General features: G+C 49.0%; 1 protein-coding gene across 1 annotated transcript in view; it reads right to left on the bottom strand.

Annotated features, from left to right (window-relative positions):
- The window catches only part of UBXN10 (UBX domain protein 10), a 298,259-nt gene that overhangs the window by 30,529 nt on the left and 240,137 nt on the right, over positions 1-27,593 (bottom strand). The window lies entirely within an intron of this gene.

Genomic DNA, 27,593 nt, shown 5'->3' with positions numbered 1-27,593 from the left:
GGCCCTTTAGAAGAGGGAACTTTTGGATAGAACAGCTCTGCAAAATGCAGGCAACAGTCCAGTGGGTAATTATATTCTTGCTTCCCCCTTCCTTGTTTGCACTACAAAGTGCAAAAATGCATGTACAATCTGGTGAAAACCGGTTTACATTCTATATTTGCACTTTGTAGTGCAAAGAAGTGTAAATGCCTTCTGCAATGTCAAAAGGGATTTACAATGGAGTCCTATTGAACACAGCTACTTTGCTTGTTTTTAACAGCTGCTGAAGATTCCATAGGAATAAAATGGTTTTCCTCCAGAGTGAAAATGACTTTGTGGTGGGAAACCATTTAGTTTTGACAAGCAGAGCGGGAAAAGGAGGCTGAAATGATGCTCCTGTTTGGGGCCCCTATAACCGCAGGCTAATACAACCAAATTATTGCATGTCAATAAGGTTTGAGAAGGAGAACTAAGTCTTCTGAATTTCTGTATGCTTCTGGGAAAGTGCAACAAGAATCCATTTAAAGGCCAGCTTCTGCTATCCAAAATCACTTGTATAGAATACATGACTAGGGATTGATGTATCACTGGAGATCATGTGATTCCCAAGGGGAAGAAGCCTGGATTAGCCAGTCGTCTAAGTAACAATAGATATGGATTGTTTTAAGTGAAAGAAGCGAGTTAACCACCATCACCCTTCATGAAGCACCAGAAAGCTTAACACACCCATAAGGGGAGCACACGAAGCTGGAATTGCTTGCTGACAACAGAAAAATGAAGGGAACTATGATGATGTTCCTAGATTGGAATACTAAATTAATAATTCATCAGATCCTTTACAATGATTGTGTCGTCCTGCTGCAGAGCCGGATAAATCTGGGGGCCGGGGGGGGGGGGGGGGGTGGGTGTGATCATACTGAGCTGCATGTGAATGCTGCAGAAGGATAGATTAGAGTGTGCGTGCCAACCTGATTAGGTTTAGGTGCTGGGGTGCCAGTTCGCGTACCCTCATCAGTAGGAGGTTCTCAATCACCCTGGAAAGGGAAGGAGACAAACTCTTCCAGGGGTGAGGGTGAAGGAAGAAGGAATGGCAGGGGGAGCAGAGAGCTCTGAATCTCCACCAAAAGCGAGCGCACAGGAATCTGATGGGATGGTCCTCTAAGCCTCCTTGTTTAGGGTGATTTGGCGGTTCCATTTGATTTCATCGCCTGATTTTACATCGGCAGGCTTTTAAACGTGCACATTCTATCGAATGTGCTCGTTTTTTTGGGGCGGGGGGGTCCCCCCTAATCCTCCCCACCCACGCTTATTTTTTACTATTGCCCACCCGCCCAAACCCTTATTTACCCTTTCCCACTGCCCCCTAAAAATTGTGATGAGCATATACGATGTAATGTGCACGTTTAAAAGCCTGGCGATGTAACAGCAGGCGATGAAAAACGTCGTACCGATTTGGCCACCCACAGTTGAGGTGGAACTGGACCTGGAAGCTACTTGGCCTGTTCATCAGAGGTGAGCGAGGAGCAAGAAGACTGAGAGAAAATAAATTAAGGATAGTCTCCCATTGCTTCCTGCTGTGCCTCCTGGGAGATGAGTCAGCCCGTCTTGCTTTCTGGTCTGGATAACTCTGAAAAACTCCCTGAAGGATTGGGACCTCAAGTTATACAATTTGTAAGGGTCTTGGTGAGAATTGCAAAAGATTTGCTGGCAAGATTGGTGGTAACTTTGTTATTTTAACTGTCCGAAGTAGTCACACAAAAAGCAACCGTGTTAACTGGGCATGTGTCTTCACCCTAGGCTAGCACATTCTAGTACATGAATCTGATCACCCATACTGGTGCAGCAGTGCTAGTTATCAATTTTCATGAATAACAATTTTTGGGAAGTTGACCATGCTGGGCATTCATGCTGACCATGCTCTCTCACACTGTTCCGACTGCATGACATGGTGCTACTGGTTATTTACTATAATAGCAGCGCCACCGAAGGGTGTGCTGACAACAAGAGCGCACCCAGCAGCACCAGCACTGGAGCAATGCCAGGGCAAAGGCCACTGCCAAAGAGGAGCACCAGTCCCGAGCAACTAAGATCTTGCTTCATTGTTTCACAGGAAGGTTTGTCAGTTCAGGAATGATTTTGCCTGCATTTGTCCATCAATCTACCAAAGGAAGGAATCACATTTGCTCTATTTTCTAGTGCTAGACAGTCAAAAAGTCCCACTTGCCACCTATAGAATCAGAAAAAAATGCTAACAATCATTATGTATTTAAAGAAGAAATTAAACATGCGTTTCATTTCAAGAGACTAGTACGGTATGTTATTTTATGATATGTTCATTGGCATTTGTAAATAGCATATCTTCCATAATCATACAGTCATTAATCCCAAAGAGCCGATGTCAGTTACCACTTTAACCCAAGTATGTTGATACTATTGGGAGCAGCCATGGGAGGTAGCAAGAGTGGCATGGAGATTCCATCCCTGATGTGTCGGAGGTACTGCAAAATATTTGGGTCCTGGCAATTATTCTTTTACAATTGAAGCACTGGTTGCAGCCAACGGTAAGGCAGATTTGGGTAAAGGAATACTACTTCTGTTTAAGGAAGCTGGCATCTAACATGAGTATACTTATTTATCACTTCTGTGCAGTGGAACTTCTCAGACATCTCCCCCGTAATGGCATGAAAGTAAAACTTAATTAGATGTGAGTGATACGGTTGGCTCTGGGCGTGGAGAGGATCTTGTAGTCATCACGGCAGAGAGTGTCAAAACTCTTAACAGAGCCAGCCGTGAACCTGTCTTGGTGAGACCAAGTACATCAAGGTCATGTTCTTCTAGGAGACGGCAGATGTCCGAGGAGTGCTTGACAGCTGAGCGAGAGTTAAGAGTGGTGAGGTGGAGAAGGTTGCCGTGCTTGAAAGACTTATGGGCAGGGGTACAGATCAGAGGTACTCCCTGCGGAGGTGTAGTAGGAGCCCGAGGGAGGGCAGAGGAGGAAAGAGGAGAGGGCAGAGTAACCAAGGTGGAAAAAGCGGGTACAAGAGAAGTGACGGAGGGTGGGGGCAAGGAAGCCACCGAAGGGACAGAAGGGATAGCGGGAGCCGAAAGGAAATTGACAATGTCTGTCAAAGAGGAGGATGTTGGCCTGAGGGCCTTGGACCAAGACGGTACCATTCCTGTAAACATTAATGATCACCTCAGAGGAGTGGAAGGAGGCAAGGAGGGCCTCCCACCGGGTGCCACCATTAATGGGAGAGGAGAAGTAAGGTGAGAGCACAGAGACCATATGAAGAGTCCATAGGTCTGGCAAAGGAACGACAAAGAGAAGGTCAGTGAGAGTCTATCTTGAGGAAGCGCTGGTGTAGGTATCAGTGATATCAGGATATCCTTTTTGAACAACTTCTTACCAGATTTAGTGAGAAGGGAAGGATAGTCGATGGAGCAACAGTTGGAGAAGATAGGAGAGAAGGAGCGCACCATATCTGTGGAGGAGAGGGAGGAGAGAGAGAGCCAGACGGCTAAGGCGAGAAAGCAAGCAGGGGAAGCACAGTGGTCACTGGGCACAGCACAATTCGGAAGGTGGCATGCAGGTAGAAAACAATGCTTACTGGCACAGCACAATTCGGAAGCAGAAGAACGCAATGCAGAAGGAAGGAGGGAGCAGAGTCTGATGTGTGGGAAGGAACTGGAAAGGCAGGAGAACTCCAGCAGGCATCAGGAAGCATAGGCTCTGGTCTCTTCCCAGGACACAATGTAAGGGGGGGGCGCCCCCAGGCCACCCAGATAGCGGACAGGGGCCTTAGGAGTGGACCTTGTGAGGAGGGCCGGCCAAGCCTGCCAGCTTTCCAAAAGGCTGATAAGAAGGCCACAGCCAATCCAAGGCCACAGCTTCAGGGCACCAGGCACTCCGGTGCACTAGGTGCGGGCGGCCATCTTGAAGTGGCAGGCCCAGACAAAGGATGAAATGAGAAGAAATTCTTCCACGAAGCAAGGGAATCACCCCAATATTTTTCTTTCTTTTATATTAATGCACAACAAAAACGCTGCAGGACATCTCAAAAAAGAAAGATTGAAGCACAATATATGCACGATCGTGCGCACAGCTAAGAAAGGCTCCAGGGGGCTTACCTTTCATGCAGATATTGCTGGAAGCAATGGAGGGCTCCCATTGCTGGGTGAGAGGCACTGTTGCAGTCCCACCTTACCACCTAACAATGGCCACTGTGTTGTCCGTCATTATCAGGACATATGTGTCAGCGGGCACTATGGTGGCCACACCAGGCACGGCCCCACCATGTCTCACTGCCGGAGGTTACTGCCCACAGCGGGGTGAGCGCGAGGGACCTAGAGGTAGCACTGGCGTAAACACCCACTAAATTATCGAGGTTACGGGCAGAATGTGAAGCACCAAGTATGGGAGAAACTCCAATGTTGCCCGCAGGTACACCACCACAGCCACCCGGGGACGAGTGGAAGTCAGGTGACTTCCTATTCAGAATAGACCGGGCGCCTATAAGAATTGTCTGCATAGTTACGGGGAAACCAACAGCTTGGGTTAGGAGAATGTAGGGTCCCGAAGAGGGGACGAGGACTATTGGAGTGATTTTGATGACACGGAAGGAGAGGGAGGGGCCGAACAGGCACCACAGGCCACACCAAGGCTAGAAAGTCTATGGGACTGAACATTAAGGGAAAGGTTTGGCAGGAAAAGCTTTAGCACGGAAAAAGGGAATGCAACTAATGGTGGGAAAGGAAAAATTAAAATGCTAATTCCCCTAATACACAAGGGCGACCACACTATGTAACATGGGCACAAATGGACAAAAATAACCTTCTTAAGGCGCTCGCCCAACTCACGACGGGGGCTGGCAAATGGATCTATGCATTTGAAAAAAACATGGCAGGGGTACTCTTAGCAATAGGGAACATCAAGAGTTTGTTGGTAGCAGCAGTTGGGGACTAAGCAGAGACAGTGTGGATTAAAGCAGGGTCCCCGGGAGTAACATTGAGTAATGATGCCCATGAGAATGCATCATTGAACAAGATTAGAGCATGAGTATGGGATGCGCTACGGTGAACATTCCCAGATACCCCAGATTTACAGTCAATAATGCAGTGCACAATGGGTGATTAGGAAGACGCTGCACAGTAAATTCTTACGGTTCAAGAGATGTTGCGAGCGGAAACGGGCAGCGCTTGGGATCAATCAACATCACCATTCCATTTTATAGTAAAAAGAGGCCTGCCCCAAGAAGTACAGAAATTGCTTGACACGATAGCTGGGGTAGAAGCAAAGGGGCGGCCCGAAATTCAAAGCATTATTGTTCACCACTGTAGATGAATAAAAGAGCGAGAAAAGGAAACTATACAAGGCAAAGGCGACAGGCTGAGGAAGCGAAACTGGTTCAAAATAAACTGGTGAAAATGGCCGCAGTACCAACAGGGCCGCCACCAGAGCAGACAGGAGAGGAAGGGTGCGTCTCTAACGCGACCCAGGATAGAATAGCAGCGGTGTGGGCTGAAGGAGGACAATGGCAGTGGGGAGGAAACCAGCAATTTTCAGGACCACAGTGGCAAGAACGACAGCAACAAGGATGAGGTGGGTTCTGAGGGCCTAGAAGAGGGGGGTTTGGAGGTCTGGGACCATGAGGTGGGGGACTAGGGCAGGCAGTGCAGGTCGTGGGGTAATTTTTCGAGAGAGTGTTGCAGCAGGCAGGGGAGGGGGTGGGGAATTACAACTCAAATCAGCAGCATTATGAGTGTCCCCATCCAGATAGCCCCCAAGGGCCACCTCCCAGAATTACTTTGATACTATACGAGATTCATGAAGCCTACACACAGCTACCCCCACAAATCCCCAGCCCACATCACCCACCCCCCCAGCAACAAGCAGTTCAGCATTACCAGCCCTGCCCAAGCACACAGCCGACAGACTAGAAACGCTTTTGTTACTGCACCCAATGGCTCAGCGGCCCCATTTCAAGGTGCAAAAGAGGTAGGGGGAAACCCCTTCTTGTTCCCTGGGACAGACACATACCCGGACTAGGACAGCCCACAGAGAGCATTTGCGTGTCCAGTTCTGTCAATTACCCTAAATCCACAAGAGGAACCGTTGGTGGGGACAGAGATAGGGCATACACAATTCATCTTTATAGTGGACTTAGAAGAGGAAAAGTCGTGCATCAGCGAAGGTGACTTCCCACTATCAGGAAAGACTCTCGACATGCAGGGATTCTCTGGGGCTGTGTTAATGGTTCAATACACAAAAGATTTAGACATCAAAGTGGGAGGGAAGGTCGTACAGACCCCCCTCCCTAATAATCCGAGAGTTTTCCTGTCAACGTGCTTGTTAGGGATCTGCTAAGTAAGTTGAATTTGGCATTCTCATTCACAGACCATGGTATTGTCTGCGCCACACCTGGCATGTGTTCACTCAGAGCAATGCTAGTGATACATGCCGTGGCGAGTAATGTGGCAGTGCGAGGTATCCGTGTCAACCCTGACATGTTCATTTACGGCATCAAGGTGCTTCCACGAGCTGTCCCTCAGATCACAAGAACCTGCTGGAGAGTGCCCACTGACTTCATTTTTCGACCTGTACTATTACCCGAGTTGGTAGCAGGCACAGTGCTATCATTCGACCTAGAAGGCCTGCTAGTGCCTGCTAAAAGGATTGTAGTGCTGGGTACTGACCCCCACGGGTGCCAATGGCGCACTGTGTTGTGCATAGATCACAATATGCCCCTAAGAAAATTGACTGATGAAGAACTCTTTAAGGACAACAACAATGATGGGGAAATAATACTCGAGATTTGTATACCCTGTGGGATCATGGTGCAATACAGAAAAGTTCAGAGCCCCATCATGGATGTTGTTGCACCACCCCCATTCAGCCAGGCAGACATGCAGTACATCCCCACTCGTTTATGGACAACAAACCCACACGATGTAGGATTGCTGAAAGAAGTGACCCCTGTAAAAAATAACAGTCAAACCAGGGGCTGTGCTCCCATGAGTTAAGCAATACCCGCTGTCGAGGGAGGGGGGGGATCAGAGAAATACTACAGGCCCGGTCACAAGGGATCATAGTATCCTCCACTTCACCATGCAATACGGCCATATGCCCCATTCAAAAAGCAACCGGGGGCAGTTGATCCAGGATGATCCAGGATCTCTGCCCCCTTAATGACGTAGTACAGAAGCATATTCCACTTGTCCCAAACAGGCATCCATTTTGTGCAGCATCCCCAAGGAAGCGACCCATTTCACTGTAGAAAATTGAAAACCGCCTTCTTCTCAGTACCCCTTCACCCAGACTCCCAGAACCGCACAGCCTTTATCCTGGGCGGAGAGTGCTGCAAACACACTTGTTTACCCCAGGGGTACTGCGAAAGCCCCAGCATATTCAACAGGATAGTACACAAAGACTTAGGGGAAATTCAAGGACCCTGCACGATAATTCAATACGTAGATGACCTACTGGTCTGCAGCGACAGCGAACAGGGCTTTCGAAGGGACTCTATACCATTACTGCAGTTGCGAGCAAGGAAAGGGTACAAAGTAGACAAGGCAACACTCCAGTACTGCCGACTGGAGGTACTTTACCTGGGGCAACTAATCTCTAAGGACGGAAAAAGAATCATCCCTGACAGGGCAGCAACAGTGCGGGCCAATCCCAAAACACTCAGAGTAAAAGACATGCATAAATTCCTATGGTTGTGCAATTATTGCTGGGCATGGATTCTAGATTATGCAGCACACACAAGGCCACTCTTAAGGGGCCTCAAAAAAGCACAAAAAGATAGAAACAAAATAGATTGGACCAGAGCGATGATAACAAGTTTCAATAACTAAAAAGAAGTAATCACAACAGCACCTGTCCTTGCCACCCCAGATTACACAAAGGAGTTTTATATTTTCTCGTACTCAAATGGTACACTCATGAGAGCAGTACTCCTGCAGAAGAGCACAATGGGCCATTAGCCACTAGCCTATTACAGTGGTACACTCGACTCTGTCATGCAGGGAAACGCTGTATGTGGAGCACTTGCGTTTTGCGATTTTAGATCGCTCAAAGTCCACACTCGCAACACAAAGAGCATCAGCTTATGAAATTATATTGTCAAGCCCCACATCCATGTTGTAAGGTGCAAGATAGTAAACCCAGCCACGTTCCTCACACAACCATCCACAGCCGAAGATTTGCAACAGTATGACTGTGCATCTTATGAAGGCAAAGAAGATGATATCCCCAAAGCCAAAGACAGCCCCCTAGAAGAGGGGGAGATCCTCTTTGTTGACAGGTCAACATCAATTGATCAAGAGACAGGTGAAAGACATGTTGGGGCAGCAGTGGTACGCCTAGAGGAAGGAGAATATGAAACACTGGTAATGAAGAGATTTCCCATACATTATTCAGATCAAGCAGCCGAATTGGTAGCACTGATTGAAGGGCTGCGGGCATCTAAGGGGTGCTATGTTACCATCTACTCGGACTCTGCCTATGTCACCATGACGGAGCCCGCACGTCTGTCGCGCTGGGGAAGGAGGGAGTTTAGGAGGGCAGATGGCTCCCCAGTACAACATGCCACCCTGCTCAACACACTGATTTCCGTCCTCGCAGAACTCTCTGTGTTGGCGGTCGTTAAGTGCGCAGCACATGCACACAATACTGACGGAATATCTTTAGGAAACGCAGACGCAGCAGCAAAAGCTGCAGCATAGCTCCCCGTGCCCACATCTGCTGAATACGTTGTAACCTCAGTAAATGCCAGGACCGATCAAGAGGCATACATAGCTCTCCCTATTGCATAGATTATTTAGCTGCAGCATACAGCACACCCAGAAGGCTCAAACGTGGGTGCGTGCAATCATCCACGGACCTTTTATGGAGACAACAAAGTACAGGGAAAGTAGTAATGCCCGTTGAGTTATTGCACATGTCTTTTGAGCAACTGCATTACCCTTCTCAAAGCAACACATTGCAACAAACATTCAAGAAGATTGGTTTATCCCCAATTTACAGGAACACCTCTCCACTATGGTCGTTCAATGCACCACCTGTCAAGTGTTTAGTACAGGAATGACCCTCAGAACGTTGAAAGGAACTCTGCCCACCCTGTCGGCCCTTTCTGTGAGCTGCACATGCAGACATGGGGGGACGATGCAATGGGGCACAATATTTGATTGTGGTGGTGTGTCCGTTCTCAAGATGGGTTGAGACGGCCCCATGTGCCCACCCAGATGCTAAGCGTGCAGCAGAATTCCTCGTCATATAGGTCTTCCCCCGCATGGGAGCGTTGGTAAGTTTCTGAAATCGGATAATGGCAGCCATTTTTTTCAATTAGCTTTTTAAAGAAATAACAGCCTCTTAGGAATCAAACACTGCATGTGCTCGATTTACCACACGCAAGCAAATAGAGGGGTAGAACGAATAAACAGCCTCCTTAATAGCAGGCTCTCCAAGTTATGTAACGCCCTAAAAAAGAACTGGGTGTATTGCCTGCCCCTGGCCCCGTTTCATCTGCGCACACAGCCCAGTAAGGACCACCACATGTCCCCCCCACGAAATAGTGACTGGTAGACCTCTGTCACCTGTGAGGAGAGTGTCAGACGCTCATAGAGCAGAAGTGATACTGGGGGAGGAATTTAAGCAGTATGTATCTCAACTAACACGTGCAATCAGATGTATTGCAAAACAAATGGCTCCGCCAAACACAGAAGATGCACAAACATCAACTGCCCCACAAACTGACACTGCAACCCAGCAACCACTGTTGCCGGTGGAGCTGGTCTATGTCAGAAGCTTTGTGCGAAAATGGAACAACCCCAGTTTCCATGGGCCCTACGAAGTCATGTTCTCCACCCCCTCGCAGTAACGGTGAAGGGGCTCAGGTATTGGATACACCTCTCAGACATTTGCAAGGTCCCACCCGACTCGACACCAAGTGTCCAAAGTGAAGACAACACTACCTCAGTTTGCGTGGTTTCATGCGGACGATAGGAGTGCATGTGAAACAGTTTAAAATACATGCATTGCTGCTCACCAGCTACGTAAATTAAAACTCTATCTCTCCCTCTCCCTTCCTTCCCTTCCATTCCCTTGTCCCCTCCCGATCCCGGTCTTCCATCCCTTCTCTGTTTTTCCCCTCCCTTCCCCGTTTTTTCAAAACCACAGGTATAACGATGATGGAAATGACCACACTGTGATGTTCTTCAAGTGTAGATAGAAATAGTATTAGCAGTACAAGACTGTATAGTTATGATTGTGGCCTCCATTTTGTGGCTATTCTATTAATAATAATGATGTTTTATTAGGGATTTATTGTGGAACATCTGTTATCTGGGATGGCCTTCTAAAAGAAGGGGCAAGGGGACCATGGGGACCTGGAACATGAGTGTACCTTCCAATGCCACTGAATTAACTGCTATGAATATGAGTGCACCTTCCAATATCACAGGGTTCAAGTGTAAATAAATCCACCTCTACCCCTATATCCTCGGTTGCAACCACACCGAGTTCCAGATCAGACCCGATTGAAAGGACGAATGAAAGTGTACTATTGAATCCCACTAAATCAAATAACATAACGACAACCGTACATAATGAGACCCCTGCAAATAGTAGCAGCTCCCATACAACTGTATGTACAAGCAAAATGTTTCAAATACTAATGCCAAATGTACAAAACTATTTGTGTAATGGAAGCAGTAATGTAAATAGGACTAGTAGCAGAAGTAAAATAGTCAAAGGCACGTACTACTTAATACCAGAAGGAAAAGACAAGTGCGCCAGCATAAATATGATGCATACCATGGTTTAGGCCTAGATGCAGTAGAAGATATTCGTCATCCCGAGCACTCGAACAGTTGGTATTCCGTTAGAGTGCAATGGGAAGACAAACTACCAATGGGAGTTGCTAGGTCTGTTCCTTAATAGCGCAAGCATCTGGGGCACCCAAGGTTTTAGTACTGCAGGAAGTACCGATGATGGAGACACAATGCCTAATTCATCTTGCGCTATGTAGGATCAAAGGCACATTCCAGGCACGTAACGTCCACTTAGAACTCATTACTCCAGGCAACCGAAAATGCAAAACGAGTTCCACCAACCACAACTGTTTGCAAGAACCTTACCTGGTGATCGAATGGGCGAAGTACACAAACAGACCACTGACCTGGCCCCGACACACCTGCATTCCATGATAAGCAAACAACCCTCCCCGTCCTAGCACAAATCAAGTGACCATAAAAGATCTAAGCATGCACGACTGTTTCACCCCCCCTCCCCAAGCATAAAATACATCCTTTGTAACACGAGGTACAGGGAGGGATAAATAATAGATCAAGACCAGGCTGGAAACCTTGGGTGCGAGAGGAGCGGTATCAATGAAGCCCAGAATGTGTGGGTCAGTGTGACTGTATTTCATCCTCCCGTCCCCCTGGCACCAATCCATGAGCCGCCTAGGTGCATGCCACAGTGATATAGTAGTAGGGTTAGTGTGCTAGTTTAGTTGTAACACTGTATTTCATGAGCGACCTGATCTTCAATAGACAACAAAATTAGCACAGCTGACCCACGTGGAGGCTGACCAACAGCCGAAGAACCAACCAACTGTAGCCTGGCCTCCCATATGGAGCACGGTTATGTGTACTGTCCACCCAATGAAAAGTTAGACCCTATACGTGATATCTATGACAACGAGGTACCTCATAAAGCTCTGTCATGTATTCTGGAGTCAGAACGTTCTTGAGCAGCAGAGTCCTTTGCTGATATTTTGTGCAATTAAACCTTGTTATCCTTGCAAGCTATCTCCTGGCTTATTTCCCTAGAGGGTTGTATTCACTCTGGAGTGTGTGTTAACAGGGACTTGGCAGACAAGGGTCTGGCACCAGAAAAATGCAGGATGCCATGAGGCTGAGCAACCTCAAAAAGTCGAAGGCGAGAAGACGCTGGGCACTCTGAAACTTGGTGACCATCTGCAAAAATGTCTTGAGCCCTCACTTTGGGTGGCAAGGCTTTTCTCAAGTATGCATCCAGGACTGCTCCAATAAAATGGAGTCTCTGAAATGGTATCATGTGGGACTTCTTGTAATTGAGGGAGAAGCCCAGTCCGTGGTGGGAGTGACAGGTGATACTGAGATGTTCCTGGGCCTGTTCGGGTGAATGTGCCCTGATCAGCCAATCATCGAGGTAGGGGTAGATGTGAATCCCCCCTCTCCTGAGACTTGCTGCCAACACTGCCATTAACTTGGTGAAAACACTTGGGCAGAGGTCAGCACGAATGGCAGAGCTCAAAACTAATGAGAACCGGCAATGGGGAACCTCAGGTACTTCCTGTGCTTGTGATGGATTGACACATGAAAGGAAGCATCCTGAAGGTCCAATGATACCATCCAATCCTGGAGCTGGAAGGCCTGAAGGATCTGAGAAAGTGGGACCTTCTTGAACGTGTCCTTCCTGAGGAACTTGTTCAAGTATCTCAAGTCCAAGATAGGTCTCAGTCCTCTGTCCTTCTTTGGGATTAGGAAATGGGAGAATACCATCCTCTGTTCCTCTCCATCACTGGTACTGGTTCTATAGCACCTTTCTCTAGCAGGGTAAAAATGTCCTGCAACAGGAATGGATCTGGAACATTTAGCGAATGGTTTCCCTGTGCATGATCTCAAGGTCTTTGTATAAAGGGGAGGCATTAACCCGGTCTACTGTTTCCAGTGCCCATGCATCCAAAGTAATACCTTGCCATTCTTTCAAATGCTGTTAGTCTGCCTCCCACCGGGGTGTCATGAGTCAAGACCTCAGAGTGGTTTTGAGGTGGCTGAAGCAGCGGCTGATGATAAAGACAATGCTGCTTGGGCTTTGCACCTCTCCCTCGTCCACCACAAGGGAATCTTCCCTGTCCTCTTTGACAAGCCTGTCCTCTCGCTCTTCCAACTGTGGAGTAGTAGTGAAAAGACCTACCCCTCCAAAATGATCTGCTGGGGTGAAAAGCCTGTGGCTGCCTGACTGTGGCACTTAAGGACTTGGCTGCCGCCTTTGAGGTTTGCAGCTTTTCAAAGCTCTCGTCAGCCTTATTTCCAAATAAATGAGAGCCGTCAAAGGGCATGTTAAGGAGTCTGGATTGTACATCAGGTATAAATCTGGACATCCTCAAGCACGCAAATCTGTGTATGACTGTGCTTGCCGGTATGGCCCTGCTGATTGCAGAGACTCACACATGGCCTCCTTAGCATCCCTTATCAGGTTCATGAAGCCATCTCTTTACTCACCCTCAGGGATGTGATCAGCCGCCATCACTATGCAGTCCCACAGGGTGAATGTAAACTTTGCAAGAGCACATGTAGAATTAGTAGACTTTAAAGCCATGCTGCTAGCAGAAAATACTTTCTTTGCCCAAGAGTCAATGGGCCTCATTACAAATCAGGCAGTCCGGAAATAACGGTGGCGGTAAACCCGCCGCCACCGTTGTTTCTGGACCGCCTGATCCCGACTCCTGCAGGCGGGAGGTGATGTTCCCGCCAGGATTGACCTGGCGGGTTTAACACCGCCCGCCTGCAGGCGGACGAGGAAACACCGGCAGCATTACGAGATGCTGCCGGTGTTTCCATGATCCCCATTCCCATTGAGTCTCATAGGAGTAATGCCCCGGTAATTCCAGGAATCACGGAGGCGGAATGGTAATACGAGTCCGGCGGTAACCAGGCGGTTTTACCACCTCGGTTACCGCCGGACTCGTAATGTCATCCCCATCAGGAGGTATGGTTGGGTATACAGCTTGCTTGGAGGCAGATGTAGCTGCTTGTACTACTACGCTTTCCGGAGGTGGATGTATGGACAGGTAGCCAGGGTCGCTACTGAATGGCCTGCATTTTTTTCAGATTTTTGTTTTCTGTAGGGCTGGACTCTGGAGTCTCCCAGTTTGCTGCAACCCTTTTTTGCAGTACCACATGGCATTGTAATATAGGCTCATATTCAGGACCTTTGTCCAATATGTCAATCAGGTTGTCTTGGTCAAATGTTGGAGCTGGTCTACTTCATCCCAGGAATTCCACCACTCTGGACATTAGGCTTCTGTAAGATGCATCTGCATGATCAGCCCGGTCTGGTTTCCCAAAATCTAGTTCTGGGGAGGTGTCTACCCCACTGGCTGTCTGTAGGGTTTTATGTAGTTCCCTAACCCTGGTCTCCTCTGAAATTAAACATTCAGGTATGTTAGTATTTTTTTGAATACTTGGAGTATCCAATTCGAGACCACATGGAGAGGTATCATCTGAGGTTTCATAGCCCTCTTATATAGATGTTAAGGATCTAACGAAATGCTTTTTAGGTAAAGGTGTCAAAGAATGTACAGTTGGCGTCAATGTTTTACCAACATTATCCAGTAAGCCCACTTGGGCTGTGCACTCTATTGAGAGCGTTATCATCGCTCGTGTGAGCTAGTGTCCTTGAGTTGCGTTTTTATCAAATTGCATTCCATGTGCTTACCGGAGTGCCTGCAACATCTACAGGAGGCCCTTTGAAATGGTTCCACTGTCGGCCATTCAAAGATGGCCAACCTTCACACGAGTACTGGAGTGCTTCATGTTCTTGCATGAAGGCCCTTGCGATTAGCTGTCCCTCCTACATCCCAGCCAATCGGGAAAGCCGGCAGGCGAACGCCGGCCCCAACCAAAGGGCCACTCCAGGCCCCTGCTGCCGGTGTCCTGTCCCTCACTTCCCCGCGACATCAAGACATCGGGGCTGCAGTGCGGGACGGCTCTACAATGTGGCTGATCCCACGTGTCTCATGAGAAGCACCAATAGTATCTGGTAAGCCCACTTGGGCTGTGCACTGTATTGAGAGCATTATCATCGCTCGTGTGCACTACTCTCCTTGAGTTGTGTTTTTATCAAATTGCGTTCCATGTGCTTACCGGAGTGCCTGCAACATCTTCAGGAGGCACTTTGAAATTGTTCCCCCTGCTGCCTGGCCAGTCTGGGGGTCCTCGCCTACACCCCACATGAACACCTGGTGGCCAACGTGAACCTGCGCTCCTAAGAGCCCACTGTAAACATCTGGACACTTCACTTCCCTGTGGGTCAGTCGCCTTGAATGCTTCCTACACCTCTGACTGTCCCTCCCTTCACTCCGTCTCACCTGGACTCCCATTCTCTCCACCTCCAATGGTGCCCAGTGGCTGCATTGCGTTTCATCCTGTCCTGCTAAATTCAAACTTAGCTGTGCCCAGTGGTTGCATTGCGTTTCATTCTGTCCTGCTAAATCCAAACTTAGCTGTGCCCAGTGGCTGCACTGTGTTTCATTCTGTCCTTCTAAATTCAAACTTAGCTGTGCCCAGTGGCTGCATTGCGTTTCATCCTGTCCTGCTGTTCCTGTCTTGTTCCGTCTCTTCTGCTTGCAGCCCCCCCTGTGTTCTCCCCCTGTGTCTCCACCCCCCTCCACTATTCTCTCATTCTCCACCCACCCTCCTCCCTTTCTTTCCCTTGCTCCACATCACCTATGGGGCTCTCTGTTCCTCCTATCTTCTCCAACTGTTTCTCTATCGACTATCCTACCATTCTCACTAAGTCTGATAGGAAGAAGTTCAAAAAGGATATCCTGGTTCCCAACCCTGGCCTCCCTATTGCAGATACCTACACCAGCGCTACCTCCAGACAGACCCTTACCAACATCCTCTTTTTGTCGTTCCTTCGCCAGACCCATGGACTCTTCATATGGTCTCTGTGCTCTCTCCTTACTCTTCCTCTCCCATTAATGGTGGCACCCGGTGGGAGGATCTCCTGGCTTCCTTCCACTCCCCTAAAGTCATCATTAATCTTTACCTTCATGGCACCATCGTGGTCCAAGGCCCCCAGACCAACCTCCTCCTCTTTGATAGATGCTTCCTGCGTCTTATTAATTTCCTTTCCTCTGCCGCTGTCCCTTCTCTCCCTGCTTCAGTTTTCTTGCCTCCACCCCCTGCCACTTCTCAGGCGCCCTCTTCCTCCTCCTCGGCTACCATGCCCTCTTCTCCTACCTCCTCTGCCCTCCCTCTGGCTCTTTCTACACCTCTGATTTGTACCCTTCCCCGGAAGTCTTTGAAGATGGCAACCTTTTTAGAGGAGGTCTCAAATAAAGCCTGCACTCCAGCCGCCCATTTTGAAGTACCAGGAACGTTCACACCGAGATATGCAACGTATGATGAGCAAATAAACCAGCAGAGAGCCACAGTAGGGCTCTGCCCAGTCCCTATCAAAAGAACCATACCTGTTGAAGTACCAATAACCAGAGAACCATGGACAGTAAGGTACCCATTGAGAAAGCCTACCAGCAAATGAAACGAAATGAAGGTGTCAGTGTTACCGCCTTCTTTAATGGTTTGAAGCAAATCACCCTCCTCCTCACCTGAATCCGGATCCTCCTGCTGTAATTTCTGTAGCCTGTGTTCCCATATGCTTCTTTTTTTTATTCGCAGATTTAGCTTGTCAAGGGTTGAAGCCACCGTGGGAGTTGAAAACAACAACCCAGGGGCCCCTTTCCGGAACAGCCGGAACAGGGGAAAAAGCCCTTAGGCACAAAAAAACACTTTCCTCGTATGTCGATCGGTCTCTGATGGAGCTTCTGTGGAGTCTGGGTTTCAGGATTTCAGGGAACAGCCGTGTGAGTATCTTGCCAAGGAGCGGATTGCGAATGGCGGACAGAAGAAAGATACAAATATACCAGGAGCAGCAATAACGAAACAATGGCGAGTCAGGGTGTTGCAGAGGGGGAGTGGCCGGAGCGCCAGAGAAAAACACAACCAAGAGAAACAACGATGAAAAGCAACGAAGGAAAGAGAGGGGCGGGGAGCAACGAAGGAGGGGAAGAACGGAAAGCAAAGGCCGCCGTAGCGGAGGAAGGAGAGAAGAGCAAAAGGCAGGGTACAGTGTGTACTGGAGCGGAAAAACACTAAGCAATGCCTCACAAAGAGGAAAAGCAGAACGCCGAGCCTAGGGTTACAAAGCACTGTCCGCCGGAAGGGGAGGGGAGATAAACCCGTCGGCGGACAGTGTCAGAACAACTAGACCGCTCGACGTGTTTCCAAGAACAAAACAGCACTATTATGGCTGTTTAAACACCAGCGGTCCCACAGACGTCTACCGACTCGGGACATGACAGAAGGTTGCTTAAACACTGTCCCGGAAGAAACTCAAAAGGCCTTAACTGAAGACGAATGGTGACGTCACGAAGACCCGGACAGACTTGCAGATAGAAGATAAGACGACCCAGAGATGACACACAGAGACGAAACGACATGAATAAGGATATCGTGAACCTAGAAGGAGAGACGATGTTGAAATATAAAGAAACTGAAGCTATAAAGCAGGATGAAGTCATTCAACCAGCTAACGCCTGTAAATACGCTTGTAACCGCAAGAAAGCTAAGAAAACTGTGCAGCTTGATATGCTTAGTAGAAGATAGACCGCGGCAAGCGCCACCTATACATATATACCTCAACGAAGCACACTATACAAGGGCGAGTCCACTTGACACAAAAGCAGAATTAACTCTGGTTACTAGAGGTCAAACAGGACAGGATTCGTATCCCAGCTAAAACGAGAAGAGGTGGCTGAATCGAAACTCAGCAGAGGCAATGTGCACCAGGAAGAGCCAAGGTCAGACCAATAGAAGGAGCAAACAGTAGCTTTGCGGAATCGAAACTTAAGAACAGAACAGCCTATCTCAGGAAGGCCGAGATAAGGAGGCCCAGGCAGGTGGCAAGCCGAATAAGAATTAAATGCACAAAATGAAGGAAAATAGGCAGATTCACGGTGTGAGCAGCACGTGACTATCTGAGCAAGAAGAGGCACGGGTTCACACCTACGCCTGGCTGCCGCTCAGACAGAGATATCATAACTTTTTCTGACAAGAAGATACAGTTTCGAGGCTGACCACAGCCAACTAATTGACATATAGCCACTAAAGTAATGATGGATTGAGGGAAGGCAGGGTGAATCTCAGGGCACCCTGCACCTGGTTGACCATTCTGCGTGCTGCTAAGTAAAGTGGAAATGTATGCATGGGGTTGAAGCCAACCCAATCACAATGGACCAAATAATCTAGGGTCCTATAGAGAGTAGAACTAATGGGACGTCGTACTCATAGTGAAGTCTACTAGAGTAATGTTAGAAGGAAGGGCTTAGACGCCCACCTAATAGTGTTTATCCAATCCCCTCACTCCGTTACCATATACAGATATAGTACCTATAGTAAAGTTACCTTTTCCCAAACAATAGAATTGCATGTTAACTTTTTGAGTGTTACACGTCAATGATGACGAATTTTGAGCATAAATGTTACTGATTGTATGAAGTTCTTGGGAGTTGAAGGGAGACAGACTGTCGCATCACTGTAGATTTCCATGTTTCTGTCACGACCCTAGTTGCGGGCCAAGGAACTCAGGCCCTCTGGCCCTCGCCACAGTATGTTAACAAGGCCCGAAGGGTCCTATTTTGCCCCTCTCGGGTACCTTGGAGCCAATCCTGGCGCTGCTGGCATCAGGCTCACAGGACTGGTGCGGTTTCCAATGGGCGATGGACAAACATGGCTGCCCCCACAAGGACCAATGGGGAACTGCAACTAGCAGTCTAGCATCCAGGGCGGGGCCCGCCCTGAAGGCACCTGGGATACCTGATGGGTATTTAAACCACGCCCGACTTGAGGCACGCGCTTCGCGTTATTCTGCTCTTGCAGCGTGACGTTCACCTGCTCAGCATCTTGGCCTGCACGGGCGAGAGAAGACAAAGAACCACAGTCTCCCTTACTTACCCAGCTCTCCTGCAAGGCCATCGCCACCCGAACATTGTCCATCAGCATCTGGTCCCGTTCGATCCCTTCTTCCAGGATACCTCCCGCGACCTGCAAGGAACAACAGCACAGTTCAGCCAACTTTCAAGGACACTTTCAGCGCCGCATTCTGCGCATCCTTACCTTCTCGAGCTCTGTCTCCAGCACCAGCTTGTTTCCAACAGCACCTGCAAGTCAGGCGGAGAAGGTTACTGGAGCATCTATCAATCGAGACATTATTCTTAATATGAAAGTCTTACCTGAACAGTGGAGTCGCAGCCGGTCTGGACTCCAGGCCCACGCCAGTGAAGTAACTCGGTGGAACGGTGCCAACGACAACGCGTCCCTGCCCAGCACAGCAGGACGGAGAGAGCAACATTACGAAAAGTCCCAAGGGGAATCGCAAGGGGAACACCGGGAGGTGTGTCTCGAGGGAAGGAGTAGTAGCTAAAATCCACCTCCTGTCTTCTAGAACTGATCCCTGGCAGTACGAACCCCAGAGAAGGTGCAGTTTTCCCAGAACCGTCCCAGACCAGTCGTGAGGCGTCCCTGTAGATACAAGGTGAGCGTTACAGTTTCCCCGATTTTTGTACTGGTCATTAAACAGACTCCCCTTTGCCAAACCATTGAGTTGCCCTTATTGATTGGTGTAATATACCCGCACCCCCATCCATCTCAAAGGTGCAGCTATCTCGTCTTAAAGTACTGCGGAGCAAACCCCGACTCTATGGGCCGGCCGAGGGTCTCCCTAGTACACCTTCTCCACCTCGCCACTCTCAACTCTCGCTCAACTGTCAAACACTTATCTGACATCTGCAGTCTCCTGGAAGAACTCAACCTTGATGTCCTTGGTCTCACCGAGACATGGTTCACGGCCAGCTCTGTCACGAGCTTTAACACTCTCCTTCCTGATGGCTACAAAATCCTCTCCGCGCCCAGGACCAACCGTTCCGATGGGGGTGTAGCCTTGATCTTCCGGGAGTCGATTCCTGCCTCTATCATTCCTATGCAGGCCTACTGCCTCCTTTGAATGTCTGGTCTGTAGGCTTTCTCTCTATCCCAGCCACTCTCTCACAGTGGCTCCTATCTACCGGCCACCTGGTCAGATCACCTCCTTCCTCTTCGAGTGGGTGACCTCTCTTCCTCCCTCCAGGCCTCAACCACTCAACTCCTCCTCCTTGGAGACGTCAACATCCACCTGGATGCGTCCTGTCTCACCACAGGTCTCTTTTGCAACCTTTGTGACTCTCTCTCTATTCTTCCCTCTGGCCCGACTCATTCTGCAGGGCACACTCTCGATGTTCCGCTCTCCTCAGACCTCACCCTCTCACCACTCCTCTCTCCTGGAGGGACCACTTCCTCCTCTCATCTCTATGTCTCTCTCTCTATCCCTCAGGTCAAAGCCTGCACCCACACTGCCACCCAGCAGTCGACCCATGAACCGTGTGTCAGTTGAGGCTTTCGCTGCATATTTCTCGCCCACTCCTGCACCTCCGGCTGACTCACACCCTGAAACAGCCCCCTCCATGCTCCACTCTATCTCGGATACTCTTGACGTACTTGCCCCTGTCATGAGGATCCGCATGAATCCTAAAATCAAGTGCAACTCCTGGTACGACTCAGACCTCGTCACCCTTAAACGCAAGTGTAGGATGGCTGAAAGGAAATGGTTGGCATCTTGCACATCCTCTGACAAACTGGCCTGTCGCCTGCTCCAAAGGCAATACCGACTCTCTGTCCTCACTAAGAAGAGAGCTCACATCCAATCCTGCGTTTACACAGCATCTAACAACTTGGCCAAACTCTTTAAAATCTGCAAGGAGCTGGCCAATCCTGCCACAGTCTCTACCTCTCCTGTCCCTTCCCTGGCCCTCTGCACGGCCCTGGCTTCTCACTTCATCTCTAAAACTCAGGCCATCCTGTCAACCCTCTCGGCTTCACCCTGCACTCTCTCCTCTTCCTCCGCCCCCCCTGCAGCCACACCCTCTCCCTTCTCTGCCTTTCCTTTCCTCTCCATGAAAACCTCCTCTAAAAAGCCATCAAGTACCACATTGAAACACTCGCCCCAGCCTTGGCTGACTTCTGCAACCACTATTTCGCCTTTGGAACTTTCCTCTCCCCCATGAAGCACTCTCTTGTGCACCCTCTTCTCAAGAAACCATCAGCGGACCCCTCCCTTCCAGCTAATTAATCGCCCGATCTCTATCACTCCTTTCCTGGGCAAACTCCCGGAAAAGCTGGCAATCTCCCAGTTTGTTCTTCAGACTGAATCTCTTGGTTGTCACCATGACCATAAGTCTGGCTTCAGAGCAACCAGAAGTACAGAACTGCTCTCCTGAACATCCGTGAAGACCTGCTCTCTAACCTCGATTCTAATCTCCCCTCTGTCCTTATCCTACTTGATCTCTCTTCTGCCTTTGACACGGTCCTGCTCAACAGGCTCTGTGATAACCTGGGTATCATTGATCAGGCTCTGGCCTGGCTGACTTCTTTCCTCCCAGACCGACCCTCCCAGGTCCAACTTGGGTCCTTCCTCTCCTCTATCTCTCTCTGGTTTTCCCCAGGGGTCTAACCTTTCTCCTTGGTTGTTCAACCAATACCTGGCACCTCTCGCCCACCGCACTGCTGCTCTATGCTCCAACTTCCAGTGCTATGTGGATGACACCCAGCTTGCCTTCAGGCTCCCCTCTGCCGCCTATTCTCCTTCCCTCATCCCAGACTGTCTGCCTGTGTTAAGCAGAAACCTGTGCAGTTCTCTCTGGGACCACTGCAAAAGATTTAAGACTACAGGTGTTGGCAGTAAACCCACTTGGTAGCAGTCTGCACCACACAGATTCACTGTGGTAGCTGTGGCTGAGCAGTCAGACTTCCCACAAGAAGAGTTAGGCAGTATATAGAGGATACAGGATAGGTACAGAGGCACAGTAGTACAAGCAAACACTGACCAGAGCTAGATGTAAAAGTATATACTTATTTATTTTAAAGGCACACTCATAAATTACACTAGCACAGAAAAAAGGTAAGCAAGTCAAAACACAGTCACTATTACTTATATGTACATCCCTAGTCATTCGTTGGACACGTCTAAGTTAACACCACTTATTTCCAAACAGAGGTGAGCGCTTAACGTCAGATGGCACTCCAACAAGTTATTAGAAAAGGGAGGGAAAAAGCAGAAGTAATGAAAGCAGCAAGGTAAAACACTTTTCACATAAAGTTAGAAAAGGCAGTCAATTGTGGAACAAGGAGAATTGGTTCGTGGCCCGCTTTAGAGAGAGCGAAAATATGCCCAAGATCACACAATGTCACAAGTCTTTGCAGGTGAGTAGAAAAGGTTTTACTGAATTTAGAAAAAGTTTAGTTAGGGTGTCCCAGGCTTACCCAGGTTCGAGAGCCGAGGGCTAAATCTACCCCGTACAATCGGTGGCAAGGGAAGCCGGGCGGAACACAGTACCTTTAAAAGCGGTGGTAGTTGTTCCTGGTAGTGGGTGCAAGTCGCGGCGTCGTCCAGAGGAAGAGGTGATCTCGACGTGGAGGAAAGCTGAAGGTCGTTGCACTACCAGGGATGAGACCAGCCGTGGAGTTTTCCGGTCACAAAGGATTTTACCCCTCTTTTGCGGTTGAGGTAAAAAGTGGTATCCCGGTTGCCGGGGTGCTTGGCACAGGCAAGGCGGCCACGAGATGCTTCGGGACGGCGAAAAGAAGGCAGCAACTGGTTGTCCCCACCAGTTAAGGGAAGGAGACTCTCCGGCGGGAGATCTCCTCTGTCGTCGGAAAAAGTGGTGAGACGGTTCCGCAGGGCTCCACCGGTGGTGTCGTCTTGGCAGGTCGGCTCGGCTTCTCCCTCTTCGGCTTCTTAGGTCCTGTAGCGACTTCTGAAGAACCAGTCCCAAAAACCCTGCTTTTATGCAGCAAACCCCCATTCATACAGCCTAGCTGTCACTCAAACATGCTAAGTGGTGAGCGGGGTGGCTCACCACTTGGGCCAATCACACCAGAGTGCGACATGAGTTGGCAAGGCAACTCAGTCCAGGGTGCCTAAACCCCCTCCCACACCCCCTGTGGTACCCAGACAGAATGGCAACACTGTGGAGGGCTTCTGTGCAGAAGCCCGCCAAAAGTGGAACAAAGGCTCGACGCGGGTTCAGGGTTACTGAAGTGAACCTAGACGCCATTTTGGCGGCGAATTCTGACAAAAAATCCCAACCGGTGGAATATTTCCGTGGTATCCACTGCCACCAGCCAGAACTCGGCGAGGGGGGACGGGACAGTACCCCCTCGACAACAGACCCAGGGGCAATCTAATTGCCCCTACCAGTACTTCCACAGTAAGATGGTTTGTACTGGTTAAGTTCCTAAGTTAAGACTAGTAAAGTCAATGGTGACTTTACAGACCCAGGGAGACAGTAGTCAGTCCCAGGGTGTGGAGTCTATGTTTGGGGGTCTCTATGATACCCCTGTGTTACTGCACTGAGGGTGCTGTGTAACACACATTCAAAAACCAATGATAGCCTATGGGGAAAAAATACCCCCTAGCCCATAAGCACATAGCAAGTCACAGAAACACTCTCAAGTCATGTCCAAGAGTGAGGGTAAAAGAGTCTCACTCTTGGCAGGAGAAAAAATAAACCCCAAAAATCCAGCAAAGCTGCTGGGGGACTCACTAGGTTAGGAAATTCAGCCTAAACAGAGAATTCTCCCTAACACTCGCCCCCCCACCCCCCAGACTAAGGGACAGGAGGATTTAATCCACTCCTGGATGAACCTCATACCTCTAGTCGATGACATACATCCTAAAGAGTCCATCAGTATTTTGATGGTGACACCCTGACCTGTGCTCAATGGTGAAATCAAACCCTTGGAGGCAGATTGACCATCTCAATAGTTTTGGATTTTCCCCTTTCATTTGCATTAACCATCTCAAGGGTTGGTGGTCAGTCTGAATGACAAAAGTAGAACCATACAAGTATGGCCTAAACTTCTTCAGTGCCCACACAATAGCAAAGCATTCTCTTTCGATTGTTGCCCACCTTGTTTCAGGAGCCTTCAGTTTTCTACTGATGAAGCAAATGGGGTGTTCCCTACCCTTCTCATCCAGTTGGCTAAGAACTGCACCTATACCTACATCAGAAGCATCCTTTTGTACAATGAAAGTTTGGTGGTAGTCAGGAGCTCCGAGTACTGGAGCTTGGCAAAGAGCTATCTTCAGGTTTTCAAAGGCCTGATTGCATTCCTCATTCCATTTGACCTTTTTAGGGAATTTTGGAGAGGAGATCACATTCAGAGGAGAAGCTATGGTCCCATAGTTCTCAATGAAATTCCTGTAGTACCCAGTGAGGCCTAAGAAGGCTCTCACCTGGGTCTGAGTAGTAGGTGTTGTCCAATTTTGCACAGCTTCAATCTTGCTGAGCAAAGGCCTTATTTCTCCACCTCCTACCTCATGTCCAAGGTAGACCACTTTACTCTGTCCAATTTGGCATTTGCTTGCCTTTATGGTCAGATTGGCCTGCTCAAGAGTCTGCAAAACATGTCCTAAGTGGGTCACATGTTCCTCCCAGGAGTGGCTGAAGACTGCAATGTCATCCAAGTATTCCATGCAGAAGTCTTCCATCCCAGCTAGAACTTGGTTCACCATCCTTTGGAATGTTGCAGGTGCATTTTTCAGTCCAAAAGGCATAGCCTTGAATTGGTATAGGCCAACTGGGGTAGAAAATGCAGTTTTCTCCTTGGCATGGTCTGTCAGGGCTATTTGCCAATAGCCTGACGTAAGGTCCAGTGTGCTGAGGTACTTGGCTGCACCAAGTTTATCCACCAACTCATCTGTCCTTGGCAAAGGGTGGGCATCAGTCTTGGTGACTGCATTAAGAGCTCTATAGTCCACACAGAATCTCAACTCTTTGGATCCTGCCTTTGGTACTAACACCACTGGGCTAGACCATGGACTAGTAGAGGGCTCTATTACCCCGAGATCAAGCATCTTCTTGACCTCACCTTTGATGTGGGTTCTGACATGTTCTGACATTCTATATCCTCTGCTTTTGACTGGCAGACAGTCACCAGTGAGTATATCATGCTGTCCCCAAGGGGTCAAGCCTGGTGAAAGTGAGAACAGGGGGGCAAACTGATTTAACATCGCTTTGCACTCCTCCTGTTGCTCAGGGGTCAGATCTGAAGAGAGATTAACTCCTTCAACCTTTTCGTCCAAAGGTAAGCCTCTCAGGAGGTCAGGTAGAGCTTCACTCTCCTCCTCCTCTTCTGATGAAGCTAGAAGCAAGGCTCCTACTTCTGGTCTAGAGACATAGGCTTTGAGGCGGTTGGTGTGGAAGACTCGGGGAGCTTCCCTGGGTTTGCCCAGATCCACCAGATAGTTGACCTCTCCAAGTTTTCCCACAACCTTGAAGGGTCCCATCCATTTGTCTTGCAAGGCCCTCTGCCTTGTTGGAAGCATAACTAGAACTAGCTGGTCTTGAGTAAACTCAACCATGTTAGCCTTCTGATCATGCCAATGTTTGATCAGAGCTTGGCCAGCTTTCAAGTTGTCACTTGCTTCTGCCATCATGTGTGACATTCTCCTTCGGAGACCTATCACATAGTCAGTCACTCTGACTGGCTTGGGGGAAGGAGCACTCTCCAACCCCTCCTTAATCAGGGCCAAGGGGCCTCTGACTGGATGGCCATAGAGAAGTTCAAAGGGAGAATAACCTACTCCCTCCTGAGGGACTTCCCTATAAGCAAATAGAAGGCATGGCAGTAGAAGGTCCCACTTCTTCTTAAGGGGTTCTTCTAAAGCACCTATCATGCTCTTCATAGTTCTGTTAAACCTTTCTACCAACCCGTTTGTCTGAGGGTGGTATGCGGTTGAGAACTTGTAGGTGACTCCGCAGGTTTTCCACATGGCTTTCATGTAGTTGGACATAAAATTTGACCCCCTGTCAGAGATCACCTCCTTAGGAAACCCAACCCTGGTAAAGATACCAAGGATGGCCTTAGCCACAGCCTGAGCTGTAACAGTCCTCATAGGAATTGCCTCAGGGTACCTAGTAGCATGGTCTACTACAACAAGGATAGACCTGTTGCCTGAGGAGGTTGGAGGATCAAGGGGACCGACAATGTCAATCCCTACCCTCTCAAATGGGACTCCCACAACTGGGAGAGGCACTAAAGGTGCCACATTCTTGGAACCAACCTTACCAGAAGTCTGGCAGGTATGGCAGCTCCTGCAATATCTATCTACTTCAGCCCCCATCTTTGGCCAATAAAAGTAGAGGGAGAGCCTTTCCTTGGTCTTCTTGAAACTCAAGTGACCAGCCAAAGGAATCTCGTGGGCTAGTTGCAAGAACTGTTGTCTGTTCTCTTGGGGCACTACCAGGCGTTGGTAGGCTCCAGGTTCAGATTCAGTGGGTTCACTGTAGAAGAGGCCATCTTCCCAGTGTACCCTATACTTCCCAGGCTCTTGCCCATCAGCCTGAGAAGCGGCCTGTTGGCGGAGACCCTCCAGAGTTGGACATTCTCTTTGTCCCTTACGAAAAGCTGTCCTGCTGGGTCCACCTTCTGCCAGTAAAGACTGCAGCTCAGGATGGTCAGCCGGGTCCAGGTCTCCAATAAGTTCTGGGCCTCCTACTAGCTCTTCTTCAGAGTCTAGTTCAACCAGACAGGGTTGTACCTCCCTCTCAGCCTCAGCTGGAGGTGGAGTTACAGGTGTAACTTTGGACAACCTCGAGGAAGTCCTTGATGGAAGCACTGGAGTGCTTGCTGTAGGCTTTTTCCTAGGAGTCTTGGGTTGCCCCTTTGCTCCTGATCTGGTAGTTACTGCAGTAAGTTGCTCCAGTGGGAGAGGAGTGATTTCTGTCATCATCTCCTGAGATAAACCTCGCAGGGTTTTCTCTCTTGCAGGTTTGGTGAGCTCCTGTAACCTTTTACTAGGAGGTCTGGGGGTATGTGACACAACTCCAAGAGCTTTCAGGTCATTTCCCAACAGAACCCTTCCTGGCACTTCCCATTGTATACTGACAGGTATCTTCACAGCCATATCATTACACTGGATGAGAACTGGTAACTGGGGACACATCTGCACAGGCCCTCCAGCTAACTTAGTGAGGCATTTGGGTGCCTTAGCAACATCCTCTGCCTTGAAAAATGATTCATCCACCACAGTTATGCTGGCCCCAGTGTCCCTGATGGCAGGAGTCTCCTGACCATTCACGTGGACACTGTCCTTATAATACTCTTTAGTATTATCTGGGATAGAATTATACACATCTAAATTCTGTTGTTCCCACAACCCCAGAGAGACTAAAGAAACACTGGCTGAGACTCCAGTGGGTTCATCAGCCAGTAGTAGAAAGTTTCCACTTGCCATAGTGACTTCCTCCTCTGGAGCGAAGGCTAAGGAGACAAGCTGGACCCCTGAAGTTTTACCCTTACATCTGGGATCTCCTTTCACATGGTCAGTAGCCTTACAAACATAACAGGCCCCAAAGGTCCTTTGGAATGGAGGCTTGTTCTGACCTCCTTCTGGTTTAGCACCAGAAGGTATACTACTCTGCTGTGGTTTCCCGGGTGGCTTACCCTTATGGTTTGGTTTGGGGCCCTCTTTGGAATTAGAATTATTAGAATTCTCTTTGGAGTCTTTCTTAGGCTGTCTTCCCTCATCCTTCTTCTGAGTTACCCCAGAATCCTTGTGAGTAGCCCGGTTGGCAACCCACAAGTCAGCAGCCTTAGCTAGTTTCCTAGGATCTAATTCCCGTGAATCAGCCAAGTGCTGTCTGAGCTCAGGAGAGCAGGCATCATAAATTGACTCCATCATTACA

The sequence above is a fragment of the Ambystoma mexicanum genome, chromosome 8 (genome assembly GCF_040938575.1).
Source record: "Ambystoma mexicanum isolate Mex_15411 chromosome 8, UKY_AmexF1_1, whole genome shotgun sequence".
In the NCBI taxonomy this organism is placed as follows: Eukaryota; Metazoa; Chordata; class Amphibia; order Caudata; family Ambystomatidae; genus Ambystoma; species Ambystoma mexicanum.
This window is presented reverse-complemented; position numbering and strand designations above follow the sequence as displayed.